At 42.4% G+C, this 17624-nt stretch overlaps 1 long non-coding RNA gene across 1 annotated transcript; it reads left to right on the top strand.

Annotated features, from left to right (window-relative positions):
• Positions 1-6882: 6882 nt before the first annotated feature.
• On the top strand, positions 6883-16826 carry LOC119244333 (uncharacterized). The gene is made up of 4 exons (XR_005124957.2): positions 6883-7095; positions 7335-7424; positions 16280-16419; positions 16545-16826. It is a non-coding gene; the product is annotated as an uncharacterized LOC119244333 (long non-coding RNA).
• The last annotated feature ends 798 nt before the right edge of the window (positions 16827-17624 follow it).

The raw sequence follows: 17624 nt of genomic DNA, 5'->3' as shown, positions 1-17624 counted from the left end.
AACAGACTGCTGAGAAAGGATAAACTGAGATATGGGCAGAAAAAGTTAGATATTCTCAATGTGTATTTTACACATTATCTCTTAAAAATAACATTTCTATGCACATTATTGATGGATATATTATAATATTACAACAGTATATGTATATGCTTTAAAATGAATATACACAGTCATGTGATGCTTAGCAATGGGGATATGTTCTGAGCACATGGACATAGACCCTAGACCCCAAGTGACCTGTTCTCGACCTTGGTACTTTCCTTTTGTAACAGTGCTAAAGCAGAGGCTACAACACCAAAAGGACATTGCCCAGGTAGAGCACAGGCCATTGTCTGTGGGTTTTCACCCATATGCACAATTGCAAGACCACTCCGGCTCAGGGAACAACAATGGAGTCAATTTAACGAACAGGGGAAGTGAAGAGTTCCTAACACCACAGGTGGCTGACTGTCATGCCCAAAATAGTGTCTCCAATGTACAGAAGTCCCAAAAAAAATGTTGCTTGTTCAAGATGTCGCCATGCCACCAATGAGGCTCTGGAGTTCCGCACTGGCAAGCAGGAGGTCTGGATCCAACTCACGGCTTTTGGAGGTGTTCACAGGTGGAGCTCCTGAGATAACACCATAGTAGCCCACAGCAACAGTCTGAAGGGCAGGATGGGTAACAGTGGACACTGGACAGGATAGCAACTGAGGCAGAGGCCCCAGCAGGAGGTGCCAGATGATCACATACACTATGCCATCAGCTCCCAAAAATGACCTGGACACAGAATGCTGGTCACCTGTCTAAAGTGCTGGGCAGCATTGGTCAGTAGTGCCAGTCATCTGGTCACTAGAGGTTGTGACAGATTCACAAAGAACATTACAGCTCTTCATGAGCTATTGGCCCACAGCAACGATAAATAGCTCTTTGAGACAACAGCCCTGGAGCTTTTGGTGCTCCTATCAGGCAGTTGGTAGCAGTAGGACTAGAAGCAGTTGCAGCCACCTGGTCACTGGGAAGTATTTCGGCTTCTCTTTTTGGAGGTCACCTACTGGATGCATCTCTTCCTCATCTTTTCTTCTCTCTTCTTTCTATTTTTCAGAGGCCAGGACCAGAGCAAGAGTCATAAACTAGCTTCTGTCCTGCCTTATATCCTCTTTCAAGGTCCTTCACCCTACCTGTCTCATTAGACCATTTTCAATTCTAAGTAACCAATTGGACCATTTTAGGACTAATCAGCCCTTTGGCACTGAATAATTAACTAATGAGCTGATGAACACGATTGGTTCATTTTACTTGTACCTCATTGGTTCATTCTACAATCCAGGCACCAAATATAAAAAGGCTAGTGCCAGGCTCTCCACCAAGTGCCTCCAGCACTAGACCTCTGTGTAGCTGTCTTGGAGGCTATAGGATGGCCTGTGTGCTGCCCAGAGGCAGCTCTCTGTGCAGCCAGCAGGAAACTCCTGCTCTGGCTTCATGCTCAAACCTGGCTGGCACCCAGGGGAGGAGCTGCCCACAGGCAGCAACTTCTGGCATGGATGGGGAAACTGCCACCACTTTTCCGACGGTTCTGGTCCTGCTCCCCAGCCCACACTGTGGGGCTGCAGTTTCGCTTTGACCCTCTTAGCACTGCTTTAGGACAGTTTCAAATGTATCACAGAAAAGGCAGGCCTGCAGGTTCTGACCCCCACACATGCCAGCTCTGTCACCTTAGGCAATTTATTCTAAGTCCCTTAACCTTGGTTTCTTCATCCATTCAATGAAGTCATTAAAATTCCTACAGGTTTCCCTTATGAGACAAGATAATTTATGTGTTCTGTAGAGACCTAGGATCTCAGTAAATGCCAGCTTTTCTCACAAGACTAGAGTTATTACAAAACAGTACACTATTTAACTAAAACAAAATAAAATAAGAACTCATGCCCTAAAACTACTTGCTGGTTTATTTGAGGAAGAGCTCTATTTCAGATTATTTTTCAGCCAGCTTTTAGGGAATTAATCAACTTACACTGAAAAGGCAGCCATCACAGGAAACCTGGGAAGTGAAGGAATTTGCATTCTAAAAATAAAGAGGGTTTCAACCAATGTTGACTTGAATAGGTGTTACATTATTTCACTTGGGTTTTTTCTCCAATACAAGTTAAACAAAATCAAATGTTCTTAAAAGCCTGAGTACCTGTGACCTGCTTAGTAAAGGTCCCCAGAGCCCTGGAATTGTGTTCTGCTCAAAGGTAGAAGCATTTGACTGGGTAGATATTGCCTATAAGTCTCCTGGCTTTTAAATAATGGTGGGAGAAAAAGATGGGTGTGGGTGGATAGGGACAGGAGAGAGGAAATCTAAAGCAGTCTTCCATTTGCTGATTTTTTTTTTTTTCCTATTTAAGGAAGTCGAGGACCAGGAGAACCCCAGATTACCCACGACTGCAAGACTCTCAGCATGGACCTTCTCTTCAGACACTGACGTGAGAAAGTGTGCTTTGCTTGCACAAGGGAGATGTTGCTTCCGACAAAAAAGTAGTGTTTCCACCATAACACTCACCTAACACTCTCCTAAATGAAAAGTCCCTGAGAGTTCCAAAGCAGGACTGCCTCAGCAGTGGTCTTGGACATCCCTGTCACTCATGCTTCCTCATTGACCTGAGCAATGGCTGTGCACAGGGTGGACTGGGAAAGTGAGACTCTGCTCCAGCAGAAGTATGACTTTTAGAGGATCTTTATAGAGTTGGGGATGATGAAGAAGAACAGTGAAAAACCAACACATCTCTTTCCCAAAGTTGATAATCCACACTGATTTAATTTAAAAAAAAATTATATCACTTTTTAAAATTTTTTTTACATCATTCTTCATTTTTAAGCAATATTTGCTTTGGGCCTCCCCTGGTGGCGCAGCGGTTGAGCACTGGGCTGCGAAGCTGCCCGCAGCCTCTGCAGCACCAGTTCGATCCCCAGCCAGAGGCGAGGGTCCCACATGGTGGAACAGACCTCTCCTGCCGCACCCACTGCTCCCCTCAGCAGTGTATTTCGTCAGTCTGCCTGTTCTGTTCCCCGCTCTGGCTCTGGTGAATTCTCTCACCCTCCCACGCTTGTGATTGTACCCAGTGCTTGTATAAAATAAATAAATAAATAAATCTTTTTTTTTTTTTAAAAAAAAAAGAACAATATTTGCTTCCCCCCACCCCCTCAGGTGTAGTCCCCATAGAGTTTCCTTCACCAATGCACCCGTGCACCATCACCTCAGTCCCCTGTGCTCCTCCCTCCCTCCCTCTGATCCCTCTCCCTCCTCCTCCCTGCAGGATGTCTCTGATTTATAATTGTCCATTTTTGCTTTGTTGTGTTTTGTACTGCTATTATTTTTTTATACTGATATCTTATTTGGTTCCCCTATATTCCTGCTATAAGTGAAACCATCCGATATTTGTCTTTTTCCTTCTGGCTTATTTCACTGAGCATAATTCCTTCTAGCTCCATCCATGTTGCTGTGAATGGCATGAGTTTATCTTTTCTGATTGCTGAATAATATTCCCTTGTGTATATATGCCCCAAAATAGATGATTGGATCAAGAAGATGTGGCACACTGATTTAATTTACTAAAAAAGTGGTTCACTTTTTTTTTTTTTCCCTTGGAGACCCATGCTGGGAGCAGGTTTGCAGGCTGGCTCAGACAAATGTCCGAGTGGGCAAGAGGCAGCCTCCCTCCAGGAACGGATTTCATGCTGGAGGATATTAGAAGCTCAGTTCTCCACCAAAGTGTCCCAAGGAGCAATAGCAGGATCGGGGAGAGGCTGTATGTGACTGTCACTGTGGGGACAGGCCACTGACATCAGTGAGGTTCCTGTTGGGGGCTGTGGGGCCACAGCAGGCAGGGTGGCGCCAGCTCAGGCAAACTTGCCACCGGGCAGTGGTGATTGATGGTCAGCCTGCCTGCTTGGTAGGCAGCGTCCAGGGTGTAACCCCCCAACCCCCAGCTCCGCCTTCCAGGTGCCCTCTGGCCTGCACCTCCAGGCAGCGGGCAGAGCAGACTCCTCTTGGCCTGTGCTTTCCATGCTGCAAATCAGACCAACTCTTCTCTGCTGTTTTAAGGACTAGTCCCAGTCTGTCTCCCTAGCCACCCCCTCCCACCTTGGCTCTCAAAAGTCATTGCAAAGAAATCACTGAAAAAGACTTGCTGAGGCTTCCAAGCAGCTCTCCTTCTGGGAGAGGAGAGGAGCTGTTCTCTGGTTAGTGCCATTCTCTGAGCCTCCTAAAGATCTAGGGGACTCTGGGATGAGTGGGGCTCAGATGCTGCCATAGCCAGGAAGGTTTCCGATCTCTGCATTCCCACCAGCCTCCACACATCTCTTTTCATTTTCCTAGTGTTTAAACTCCCCCACCCCCATCTCCCTGTTCTCCCATGGCTCCCATGAAAGACAGACGTTGGATTTCATCTCATCCTGAAAGAGGTCAAGGAGCCCTCCATGACTTTGACACCAGGGAATGCCAGAGAATGCACATTGTCCCCTTAGCCATCTCTAGCAGAAAGTTAAAAAAAAAAAAAACAAAAAAAAACTGTTAAGTTTTAATTAAGAATCCAAGTGGAAGTTCTAATCATTTCCACCCTCAAACAAGCTTTACCAATGACTTGTGAAACCCACAAAACAAATGGTTTCTCAGGTGTAGTACCCTTTTCCTTTTTATTCTTTTAATGCTGATAAGTTGAGGGGCATGACACCTATCCCTTTCTCATCACCTCTCTCTGTGCCTGGGGCTCTGGATCGGTAGAAACGACACTAATCCTATTTGCTGCACATGTTATGCTCCATACTCAGCACCCAGATCATCAGCATAGGCTCCAGGAGAGGGCAGAAAAATATTGGCACAATATTCTTCAACTTTCCCTATTTAATTGAATGTCTGAGAGCTTGAGGAGGAAGTGGGGAAGTGGAAGTCACCAGACTGCTCCCTCTCAGGGGCTGCCCTACTCACACCCTACCATCCGGCTGAGATCTCCAAAGAGACTGCCCTTCCCTGTTCCCATCTAGTTATAGCCTCTTACAGTTTTAGGGCAGCTGCATTTTTATTAAATACTTTTTTAAAATATAAATTTAAAGCTAAAGGGATCAGCACTATGGTGGAATTTGCATCTCTAGGTGGATGAGAGTGACCAGGACAGTCTCTCATATTATATCATGGTGACTCCCTATTCTCACTCCAAGGAAGTCCCTGTTGGAGGAAGAGTTCTTTTTCCTGACTATGCAGTGAAACTCACTTTCCCAAAAATTCTCAACAAAATAGCTTATGACTTCAAGGTCAATCAGCAGGAGAACTTGTGTACATTCCTTGGGATCTGTACTTGGAGTTTGTTTCCATTGTACTGTGGGGTAGAGAAAATAACTGTTTTGCTGAAAATTTTTTGAGCAAGGAGGAGGTTCTGTGTTCAGGATGATGGACTTCTTCCTGGAAGTGTTCCTGAAAGCAGACTGTTCTTCAGAGCCAAAGTGATTCCTTTTGACTCTGAATATTATTGGGGTAAATGTCAAAATCTGCTAAAAATACAAGGAATTTTGTTAATTCCACTTTTCAAATTTTAATTAATGAGACAAATTCTAAATTGCTTAGTGCAAATGGCATAATACATATTGACTACAATGAGACAACTAATAACAAGGAATTAAGAAAAATTACAATTTGTGGACATACATGTGTTTGCATATAAATTCTAATTATATTAACATTAATATATTTAAAAAATATATTAGGATACTATATAAAGCATGTGTTTTATAGAAACTCTTCACAAGAAAAAATAGGGAGGATGACATATCTTACCTTACAGATAAAAAAAAAATTAGTTTTATTTTAATCCATATTGACTCATCTGAAAGGATTTTTACCTGAGATCACAAAAAGACACCAGAATCTCACACCATCCACTCATGAAATTGCTAGACTAGCTCAGCTTCCAAACCAAACATGATCTTCATAATTGTATTTTCAGTTTGGTTGCTCAGTAGTCCCCTTGAAATGGAAACCCAAAGTGAAAATTTCACTCAATCCCCCCTCTTTCTCCTTTGTGTTAAATTCCTTTAAAACAATCAGCAACTTTTCTCAGGCAATAAGTAACTGGCAGAAAAAGCAGAATGAACCATTTCAGAACTAGGGAAGAAAAACATCTCTGTGACCCCTCTTTCATTTTCCTCTAAAGAAATGAGCCATTGAAAGTGTTAATGTGGTTGTCAAGAGCTGCCTGCCTGTGGAGCTCCTCAATCACTGCATTCCATGGTGCCCAGGGGCCCACCTCACTCTCAGAGGCTTCACAATCCCCCAGGGCTAGGAAGTTAATCTTTGTTTTGGTCTTCCATTTGCCTTGAATGCTGGAGAGGCTGAAGCTATTCTCAATGCAGCACCCTCACTGAAACTTTAAATTGACAAGGAATGGAGATTCAGAACTACAGGGAAAGTAAGCAACACAAACATTTCTCAAAGGAAAGGCTGTTTTCAACAGGCTGTTAGTGACCCTTGCCTTGATGAGAAAGGAGGGCACAGTATGCTGTTTGTGAAGAGGAAACACTGTACCTTTATGCAGAGTTGGGGAACTTAAGAGGTCTTAGATTTATGGAAACAAGGAGGATTTTTCAAAAAGAAGAAATATTCCATTGCCTGGTTGCAGGTACAGGAGTGGTGGGAACCTTTCCTCAGTGATATGCTGGGAGCTCTGCCTCCTAGAAATCTGTGTTAAATAATGAGCCACTCTGGACTACCTTATCTGACCCTCTGTCATTTGGGATGAAATCACAGTAAGGCAACTAGGGCTCCACTTGGAAAGGGCAGTCTTGCCATCCAGAAACAGAATTGGAATATGGAGCATTTGAAAGGTTCTAGGCTCTAGGGAACAGGCTTAGAAATGGTATGTTCTGGATTACAGTAATCTCCGGAATCTATTCTTCTGGGTTTCTTGTATCTTCCCTGAGTCTTAGTTGGGCTTAAAATAAAGACAAGAGAGTTGATGTGGTACAACCAGATAGTGACCTAACACAGAGTTGTTGGGCAAGATATTAAATACAGTCAAGCTGGATTTGGAGTCATACTGCTCAGGTTTCAACATTAGCATCAAATGGGCGATCTTGAGTAAGGTAGGAAATCTTTCTGTGCCTTGCCTATAAAACAAGCATAGGGAGAGTAACTACCTCATTTGGTTGCCAAGAGGATTAAATGAGAAAATGCATATGCTTTATCTAAAATTCTTGCTTGCAAACAGCATAGATGACCTCTGGTTAACTGAAGAAATGAACTAATGAGAAAGCACCATGGCCCAGTTACAGAAGTGGAGTTTGAAAATAAGCAGGAACTAAGCATGGCTTAATCTTGACAGCTCTGAGTCCTGGCTGGGAGTCCACAAGATTCAATTCCACTGTTGCTGTGAAGGAAACATGTCCTTTGGTTTCCATGATCCATGCGAAAGGTAAGATTTCAAGGCACCAAGATATGTGTTTAAAGAAAGTAGACACATTTCATCCAGTAGGATGGGGATTCAGGTACTGAAATAGTAGTCAACAGAAAATGTCCACTAAAACTTGAAGTGTGTAGAATAACACCAGGCAATGAGAAGCTACTTATTAGAGACTAGTTGTTATGTTAGGGGGAAAAGGATGTCCTAAAGCTAATTCCATACAGGTTTTGTGGACTCCACCCCCACCCCAGGCCAAAGCCAGACACTGGGAACTCCAAATCCCATCACCACCAAAGGGAAGGTAGCTGGGACCTGAGGGTGGGGTTAAGCAGCCAGGCTGATATAAAAGGCAGACACGTGGGCTTTGGGGATCCCCATTTTGGCTCTCCGCCAGCTCGCCAGCTCTGAGAGTGACTGGGTTTCCAGGTTGTCGGATCGGGTAGGACGCATTAAAGACTTTATTTCCCTATTTTCTCCCTGAGTTGTACATTTTCCTTATTTACTTTTCCCTTGTAAATAAACCTTTTATTAACCTTTTGTGTGTGCCTGTGTTGTAGAGCAACCCCGATACAAAACGGGGTGCCTGACTGTGGGTCCTCACCCGCGCGCTTAAAAGGACTTATCAATGCTCTACTGCAGGCACACGTGAAAGGTTAATAAAAAAGGTTTATTTACAAGGGAAGGGGAAATGAGGAAATGTACAGCTCTGGGAGAAAAGTGGGAGACAAAGTTTTAACTGAATCCTACCCAATCCGCCGATCAGGAATCCCAAAATGGCGCTCTCAGAGTTCGCCGCCAGCCAGGAGCGGTGAAGCCAGGAGGCGAGCAATCGCGAGCCAGTGACCCCAAGGCCCACGTGTTTGGTTTTTATATCCAACCTGGCTGCCCAACTCCACCCTCAGGTCCCAGCCACCCTCCCTTTGGTGGTGATGGGATTTGTCTTTCCCAACGTCTTGATGGCTTTAGTCTGGAGTGGGGGTGGGGTCCACAAAGCCTGTATGGGATTAACTCAGGACATCATTTCCCCCTAACACCTGTAGTGGAGTATTCTTAAGTCCCTTTTAAGCGCGCGGGTGAGGACCCACAGCCAGGAACCCGTTCAATATCGGGGCTGCCCTATAACAGTTACAGTGATTCATTTCTACATTCTGTGAAATGGTTATGATAATACCTGTCTGAAAAGACTTAAATATATTACAGTCCAAGTTTAGCATTTAAAATGTTATGCAGACTTAACACATGCTAGTTGATAATAAAATAGTAGAAATAAATGAAATTCATGGATAAATTAAAATATTTTAGTCTGATCAGTATCTTTTAATTCCTTTCCCATGAATAATTTTTTATTAAACCCTGATAAAAGCAAGTTTCCTGTTCTGGGTTCAATTTCAATTTCCTGCTTCACTATTGACATTTCCTTGAACCTGTCCAGGCGCAAAAGAAATCATCCTGTACACCCTTCAAGGTTTCTCTAGACTGGCAAACAAATATTAGACAGATTGATAAGAGAAAAAGTCAGAAAGAAATTTAATGATAACATGTACATTTCTTGTTTACATAGGAGAGATCCAATATTATTGAGTTACTTACCCCAGTCGCTTCAGAGTCCATCTTACATAGCATAGCTAAGACAGAAGGACATAGGGAAAAGGAAGGTCAATTAAGGAGGTTATAAAAGAAGATACAGTAGCCAAAAATATGCAGATTAAGTTCTGTTGTGGTTTTTTTTCCCCATTGAAAAGACAATAGGGAATTGTCTTTCCAGCCCAACCATTAGAGAAGTCTGCTTCTTTTTCAGAGGCAATCCCTACTACCTAGTCTTCAGAGTTCCTCCCATGAAATTGACCTTTTGTCAAAAGAGACACATTTTGGGATGGCATAGTTTTTGCTCTGCTTTAGAGGAGAGTAAAAAAAATTTTCGAAAGATGAATTTTTCACATGACCCCAACATGAACATTTATTCATTTCTACTTTAGTTTCTAAATCTTGGGCAAATACTTATTTTTGACTCAGAGGAAACTATACAGCCTTTGAAAAATGTAAATGATGTCACTTTGTAGAATTTTTCAAAAGGTTGGAATTGTGTTAGTGACTTTCTTAGGGTTTAAATGGGAACAAATGAACAATTAACAATTTTAAGTATTTTATATAATTATTCAGTTCCTTTTAAAAAATGTAACCTGTTCTAGTCATGGATCAAGATCTCAGAGGAAAGAAGGTCTATTGTGAACTTCTTTTCTCTCTTAGGTGGGTTGTATTTCCATATAAGGAAACTGCTAATTCAAGGTGTCAAGGTCACATTTTTCCATAGCAACTATACTTTCTATTCCTCCTGAAATTATTTAATACATTATATGCACTTGTTTATAACCCATGTTCTCCTTTTCAAAATTTACCAGGGCAGAAACTATTGATATTTTGTTTGCCAGTGGGAGTCCAGCTTTGGTTTAATACTTGGGCTTTTGAGCTGAATTATCTAGCTAAAGCATCAGAGTTGCTATTCCCTTGCTTTGTGATCTGTGTAAGTGACTTCCATGCTCTGTCAGTTTCCTCATCTGTAATGTTGGGAATAATAAAGCCATCTATCTTGCCATCTACCTCAAAAGTGCTGATGAGGGTTTAAGGAGGTAATGCCAGCAAGCAGCTCACAGAAGAGCTTGTTTACTGACTTACAGGTGATCTATTTTGCAATGAATGTATCTATCCATCCCAAAGATGGAAAACTTTAAAGATATTCAAGACCCACTGAAATATCAAAACCGTGTGCAAATGGCTTATTAGAGACACAAATGTAAAGGGCTCCAGATTTAGGATGTGTTCTGGAAAGAAAACAATGGAAAACATGAGAAAACCCTTGTGAAATACTCACATCCATAGATTGGCTTCGATGAGTTAGAAAAGCTGGCTTTGAAAGCATTTTCCACCCAGGCAGGAATTTCTTTATAGTGCTTACCTGAAAGCAAGCCTGCTGCAATTCTACTGCCTTTGAATGACCCTAAAAACTTTAGTTCACTTGGGAAAGGGTTTCTGTCCAATGGCAGTAGAATAGAGATGTAATGGATGAGGGTATTGAACAGAGAAAATGGATTCCTTTGTCTGTCTTGGTGGTTGTCCACTTAGAGGATGGTGTTAGGTGGTAAGCACTGACTTTCCAGAATAGAGTTTGTTTAAGATAAATGTTCAATGAGGGAATGACGGACACTGAATTAGTGTACATGCCATTCCCCCTTTTAACAGTGCTGTAAGCATTTTAACACCCTAGTTAATGTTTTACAAGTAAATGTATTTGTCTTTGAAGCTAAAGGCCAGAAAGCAGCTGTCTTCTGGCAAACTCAGGTTCCTGTGTTCAGATTTGGAGTTCTTTGCCAGAGAGTCTTTCTCAGGCTTCCTTTTGAGTACAAGTACCAGTTTCTCTCAAAGCTGCTGACAGAGTAAGATTACCAGCAACCAGTTGCACACAGAGTTGCAAAGTAGAGTAGGTGAGTGCTAGTTGACTAGATTGGATATTTGCTTATCTGTGAATGCAGTGGTTTGCCCACCCTGTCCATGAGGGTCCATATCCACCATTTTCAACCATGATTCCTGGGTTTGGTCCATTTTCCAGTCCAGGCTTCCAATTTTTCTGCTATTTTTCTCCTATAACTCTGAGCATCATAGGTTAGGTTAAATAAAATCCTGCAGCTGGCTTCATTCCAAAATTTTCATTATTTTCCTTCAGCATGTGTACAGGAAGAAGTGGAGGTTGGGTCTTTGAAAATGCCCATGCTAGAAAGAAAAAATAAAAATAACTGCTTATTTTTATAAGTGATCTAATGATTAGGAATATGCTATAGGAAAACATTTCTGGGGAGTGGGAGAAGTGGGAGAAGATGGCATTAACTTGGCACCATTAAAGATGGTACCTTCATGAAGTAAACATACAGGAGGAAACCACAATATTAACCACAATAGGCTGGACCACAGACCACAGACCGAGAATAGACTGCTTCCTGAACACAGTGGCTTTACTTGCTGGGGTCAGGGAGGAGGCAGCTGTGAACAAAAGTGCAGGATTCACCTGGGCTGTTGCTTGTGCAGGATGCTGAGAACAAGGGGTTTCTAACGTGCTTACACCTGGGTTTCAGATTTCTCATGGTAGCAACTTTCCGTATACTGCAGGAGAGAAGATACTAGGGCCCTCTGTCTTGCCCACAATGTATAGCTTCTAATACAGGAGAGAATGAGGTAACAGAGGAGATATAAAGAAACCTCAAATTATCTTTCCTTTGCCATGAAAACACATCTTATCTATGTCTGTATGTTAACCAGAAGTTGGTGTGTAGAACATGGATGCTATTACCCATTTGCATATGCACTATCGGTCTGCTCTGCATACCTTTGAGAACAGTCTGACTCATATTTGTGGCATAAGGGAAGCATTTTATCTGTTATCACTGAAACACTGATTTAGAGTCACTGTGCAACTAGATTTGACTTGACAAGGGGACTCATTTCTCAGCAGGAATTGCTCACTGAATTACTTTATTGTCTCTTTGTTCTTTTCATGCCATGCTGGGGAAATGCTGCTCCTGGGCATATCCTGGCCCAGACAGCGAGGAAGCGATTGATGGTGTCCTTGGGCCTGGCCACCAACTCTATTTCCTTTCTTACTGTTTGGCAGCAAAGAAAAATGAGGATGAAAAAGCCAAAGCTAGTTGCTTTCAAACAAAGATAACCCGAAACGTGTTGGCTGTGGGAATTCACTTTCTTCCACACAGAAACACTGGTCACCCCATCAAATTTCAAACTTCATGGGATGTTTTCCTCCTTCTTGTAAGAGTTTGAGCACCAAGCATTCTTTTTTAATGAGACAGGGAGCATTGTTAAGGATATAACTGTGGTTCACAAACACCTGCTCACCCTCCCACAATGTGCATGCATGTACACGCACAGCTTTCAGCAAGTAGGGGTCTATTTCCCAATTGCTTCAACAGGTAAAAACTGGCAAGAGTTTCCTGGCACGACTTACACTCTAATTGTCCTTCTAGCTGATACCTGTTCTGAGTTGCTCCAAGTGGATTTATTATAAAGCCCTCCTATGATCATCTAACTATGAAGTGTTCTAGTGGGCTTGCTTTTAAAAGTTCAGTGGTTGCACAGGCCATGAGAATGAATCAGAGCATTACACAGTTAGAAGAAGCACAGTGTGTCTGCCTCTGGATTCTCAAGCACCCTGGGCAGAACAGGTGTATGTAAAGGTGACTCTTACTCTCAAGATACAGTGCCTCAGGAGTTGCAAGTCATAGCATGTGGGGAGGTTTTTAAGAGTGAGGTGTAAAATTCCAAAGGTTTGGGTTCAGTTCAGATAAGCACCCACATGTTTGGATCTTCAGTTTGGATCTTCATTCCTGTCTGAATGTCTCAAACAGCCTGTGAGGTTCAGCTGGAAATTTTGCAGGAACTCCATTTCTCCTGAGGTTTTTGGTACTTCCTGTAAGCATCAGCCCAGAATAGCCTCTTCATGACTGAGCCAGAGATGGAAAAGTAATGAAACAGTCTTCTCACTTTCTATTGTTTTGTGTTAAAAGATTGTGTTCATTTGATGGTTATGAGTGCTTTACACAGAGGTGAAATAATAGAAAAGTCCAGACGCTTAGGCTCCTGTTTGGTTTGGGAAATCTGCAGAAACAGCACTGGGAGTGGGTTCTCATTTCACTCAGAGGTAATGGTTTGCCCTTGGACAACCATTTCCTCCTAAGTGGTTATTTTCATTCTGAGTAAAGGAAAAAGTGGTGGAACTGTATATTGGACTATGTTTGTGCCAGAGGCCCAGCTTCTAGGTGTTGATGGAATGACCATGCTAACCAGAGAATCTGAGTTGATTTCTTGGAGATTCAGCACCCATCGGCAGCACAGAGAGAGCAGCCCTTCATCTCTCAGTGCTGCTGCAAGTCTGGGTAGGGGTTGCAGTGGGCCAGTAGGACCCTGGGCTCTCTCCAAAACTTCACTGCTCTAGAATATTATATAAGGGACTGGGTTAGGCTTTATCTTGCAGCAAAAGTGAATCACTAAACAGCTACTTAGGTGAGTAATAAAATTGGATGATTTTTCCCACTGGGAAGAGAGACTCTATTATGCTTGGCAGGCCTATTTCCTAAGACAATCTCCAATTTTTTTTTTCCTATGTGTGGGGGTTGGGGGTGTGGTAGCAAGATTGCAGAAACAAGACCTGAGTGTCAGACGTGGTCTGAGGGTTCTGTGGGTGCACTTTCTCTTGGTGAAAAGTGTGACGATGTGTGCACTAGTAATGGATCCTAAACACTGATGCACATTATCTGCCAATCAGTTCCCTCCTTGAGAGTCCATCTGTTTTTCAAAATGGAAGACCAGCAAGCAAGTCTTTCCTGCATTTTCTCAGTATCCCCTTCTCTTTAATACAGCATAAAAGCAATCTGAATAAAACTTCCCACCAAGGCCATGTTGGCTCACAACTGCTCCCCCTTTCCGCTATGATGTTTCCTGCATTGTCTGTCCTTCATGGAGACAAGGAAAGTTGTAGACTAGGTACTCTGGAGGACATCTTTTTTTTTTTTTTAAAGATTTATTTTATTTTTATGCATACAAGAGGTGGGGTACAAGCCAAAGTCTTGGGGTAGTTGGATGAGAGTATTCACCAGAGACAGAGTGGGGAACAGAATAGGCAGATTGATGAAATACACTGCTGGGGGAGCAGCGGATGAGTCAGGAGAGGTCTGCCGCACCATGTGGGTTTCTCCCCAGCCAGGGATCAAACTTGTGTTGCAGTGGCTGTGGTTAGCTTCATAGGCTGTGTCTTAACCCCCTGCACCACCAGGGAGGCCCTGGAGGGACTTCTTAATGGGGTCCTAATGATTCAGTTCAGGAGGCAGGTTTGTGACTTGGCAAGCACCCTACTCTAGTTCAAGAGGCACCACATTGCGAAGGAGGGTGTGTGGCTGGGGCAGTGTCTCTCCTGGCACAAGAGGAAACTTGCTCTGTCTAATGTGCCAGCCGAGCTGTCTGGGGAAAACCTGGGGGGTGGAGACCTCAGGGGTTTGGCCAGGCTAAGAAGGCCAGGCTGCGCAGTTCAGTTCAGGCTGCTGGTTCCATTGGTTCAGGGGCAGGAGTCTCCCCATGTCTTTGGGAGGAATGCTTGCTTATTTGTAGTCCTGGGGTCCTTGGCTGGAAAGGTCATCCAGAGAGGCCCCTTCTAATTGTGAAGAAATGTTATGATGTCTGAAGCTCAGTAAAATGGATTATTTGGAAATATTTGAAGAAAAGATCAAAGTCTATGAATTTAATTACCAAATCCCACCTAATTAGCTGCTGGCTATCTGTTTGATCTTTCCATGTCAACAATTATTGATGAACTGCTGCCCCCATACTCCCTCCTTTGGTCCTGGCCACACCTGGGTGCTTGGTTTTCAGAGATGTACACTTGAGAATTGATGGCACTTTGCAGTGGAGTGTGCGATCAGAATGGTGGAAGAGGACAGGTAGGTACTGGTGGAACAGAGGCCCACGGTAGGAATGGAAGCTCCTGAACATGTTTACTGTGAGCAGACATTACCATTTTTCAGAATCCTGAGACACTAAATAGACCTACCAAACATTGCCTGATGTAAAAACCTCAGAATCGTGAAACATCTCCAGTAAAGATGCTCTTTCATTAACATGGGAACTTCAGCAGGTGGTTGGTTGGGGGTGTGGGTTCTAACCACCTAAACTTGGGATTCTAAGTGGCTTGGTTGGGATCAACATTCAATCTCTTGTGGGGATTCAGGGACACTATATCTGCTCTGTGACCAGATATACACTGATTACCTTGGATTTAGCTGCTCTGCAGAGGCACTGACCCTCACATCAGAGAAGAGAAAATGTTTCTGGGAGTTGACCAGCAGTGAGTCTCTGCTACCCATATGGAATCCATACCAAGTGCTTTATAAAGGATTGGAATAAAGCATATGCTTCACTTACCTCTCCTGAGAGAAATATGTCAACATAGCAAAGCATTATTATATTTGATTAGGTTCTCAAACTCTGAGGGGTACTTTGATGAGTAAAAAAAAAAACTCACAATAGTTAATCTTTTGTTATTTGGTTAAAGGCTATCAGTAAAAAAAAGTTTGTTTTTCATTAGTGTGGACACAGCTATTAAATATAACATATTTTCAAAAGTTCAAATACTTTGTATCTTTCTCTGAATTTGTCTGAGGTGTTCTCACACATCCTTGTTCCATGGGCATTGGCCTTTCTGTGGAGGTTTGTGGATAGCAGATGCCCACATGGTGAATCCTGAGTCCCCAAACACTAGGCCATCCAGTTAACCTCACATGCTGGTTTCATTTTTCTATATGTTTCTGAAATATCACCTTCAGGAAATATGTTCTAGGTCACCCCCTTTATATACCCTTCTTGGGAAAGCCTTTTTATGGACTTAATTTCAATGTTGGTTCTTTCTTTGGTTTTCTTTTCTTTCACTTGGTTTATGTAATATAACATTTCAAGAGTTCCTTTTTTGTCCTACCATTTTCTGTGTGTCTTAAACCTTGGGTCTTTATACTCAAAACACCACTTCTGTTTCATATTCCTGAACTCCCTCTAGCCTTTGCAGACTTTTCTGGGTTCTTGGGATCCCAGCTGGGGACAGGAGCTTGTCCTGGGTCCAGGGACTCTTGGGGAGAGGGAGGAGGTGTGTACTTTGGGCACACACAGTCAAGAGCACTTGTTCTGCCCCTGTACAAGTATGATGCAGGCTTCCAGGAACCCCCATCTTTTCTTTGTGGTCCTTGTTTTAAGCCCTGAACTGTTTTTGAACATTGTATTATTTTTCTAAGCAGTATTTTGGAAATTTTACATTTATTTTCTAGAGAATTTCATTAGCCATTCTTCTCTTCCAAGAAGCCTGTGGAAACTAGAGGAGACATCAAGAGACTGCAGCAAAATGGGGCATTTGTGCAGAAGATGTGAGAGAAGACCCAACACCCTAGCCTTATGACACCCATTTGAGGTGCTTAACCTTCTTCATACCTGTTTTGGGGACCACGTGACATTCCTGGGTTCTCACATTTTGAGTGTCTGTATAAAATATTAACTCAGGGTTTTTATTGTTCTTTAATTTCTACCTTGCTTTAGGTCCACAAGGATGAAATAGCTGCCCTGGGATTGTGGAACGCTCCTTTGCATGCTTTCTAAAACTTTTGTTTGTTTATCCTTCACACATGGGTCTGCTGCTGAGGCAGACGGAGTGGGGTTCTTACTTTTCTCTGTTGGTGTGTTAAATGTGGAGACATTTCATGTTTATTATTGTTAAAAATGTTTCAGCTAAACTGAAGAAATACATTGAGATGAATTACTCTCAGGGGACTGAGTTCAGACATTTCACAACAAATAAAATAATTGCCTTTAATGTGAGCCACTGATTCTATCCTTTTTGTTGATGAAGAATTTTCCTTATTTAATTTAATAAAATGAATAATGCAGTTTGTGAATTTGATTTCTAATCCTAGATTCTTGTCCTAATCTCACCTATCATTGGTGCTGAGAAAATTCCCTTCCACGTGCTGATAAAATCTTTGTTGAGACCCATTGCCTGCCTACCACAACAGCAGTGGGTGCCAAGTAGATGGACTGGTCAAGACAATGTCCAATGACTTTGGACTCAGTACAAGCACATTTTTTCAGTTTGATTCAGAATGAACAATAACCATTTGAATGCACAAGTTTGAATTAGAAAACCAGAGACCTTAATAAATCACAGAGCCATAAAGTAATTTCTCATAGAGAACTAACCCTAAATGTTTTTGAAACTTTCTGACCATCCAGTCTCTGATTTGGAGCTTCTCTTTGTTTTTCACACAAAACATATCATATGTTCTGGAAGAGAGTTGTGTGCAATTTTTCAGATTCAGATCTTTCAGATTCTAGCCTATCAAAATGCCCAGATGTGTGTCTCAACAAGAATTTGTACAGCAGCATTCATTGCTCCCTGTTAGAGGCAGGCTGGGTCATCGAATTCACATACTTTCTCTGAAAAAAAGTATGGTTATCTATGTGAATCAGTAATTTTGCAAAAGTTTAATTTAATTATGTTGATTTTGATTGCCTGGCCATACAAAACGGACATTTTCTTAAAGATTTTTTTTTAAAGATTTATTTTTATTTATTTACACAAGCACTGGGTACAGTCAGAAGCACGGGAGGGTGAGAGAATTC

This window comes from Talpa occidentalis, unplaced genomic scaffold (genome assembly GCF_014898055.3).
Source record: "Talpa occidentalis isolate TD23 unplaced genomic scaffold, MPIMG_talOcc4v2.1, whole genome shotgun sequence".
NCBI classification, from domain to species: Eukaryota; Metazoa; Chordata; class Mammalia; order Eulipotyphla; family Talpidae; genus Talpa; species Talpa occidentalis.
The sequence above is the reverse complement of the archived record's forward strand: the minus strand, read 5'-3'. Positions and strand labels throughout refer to the sequence as shown.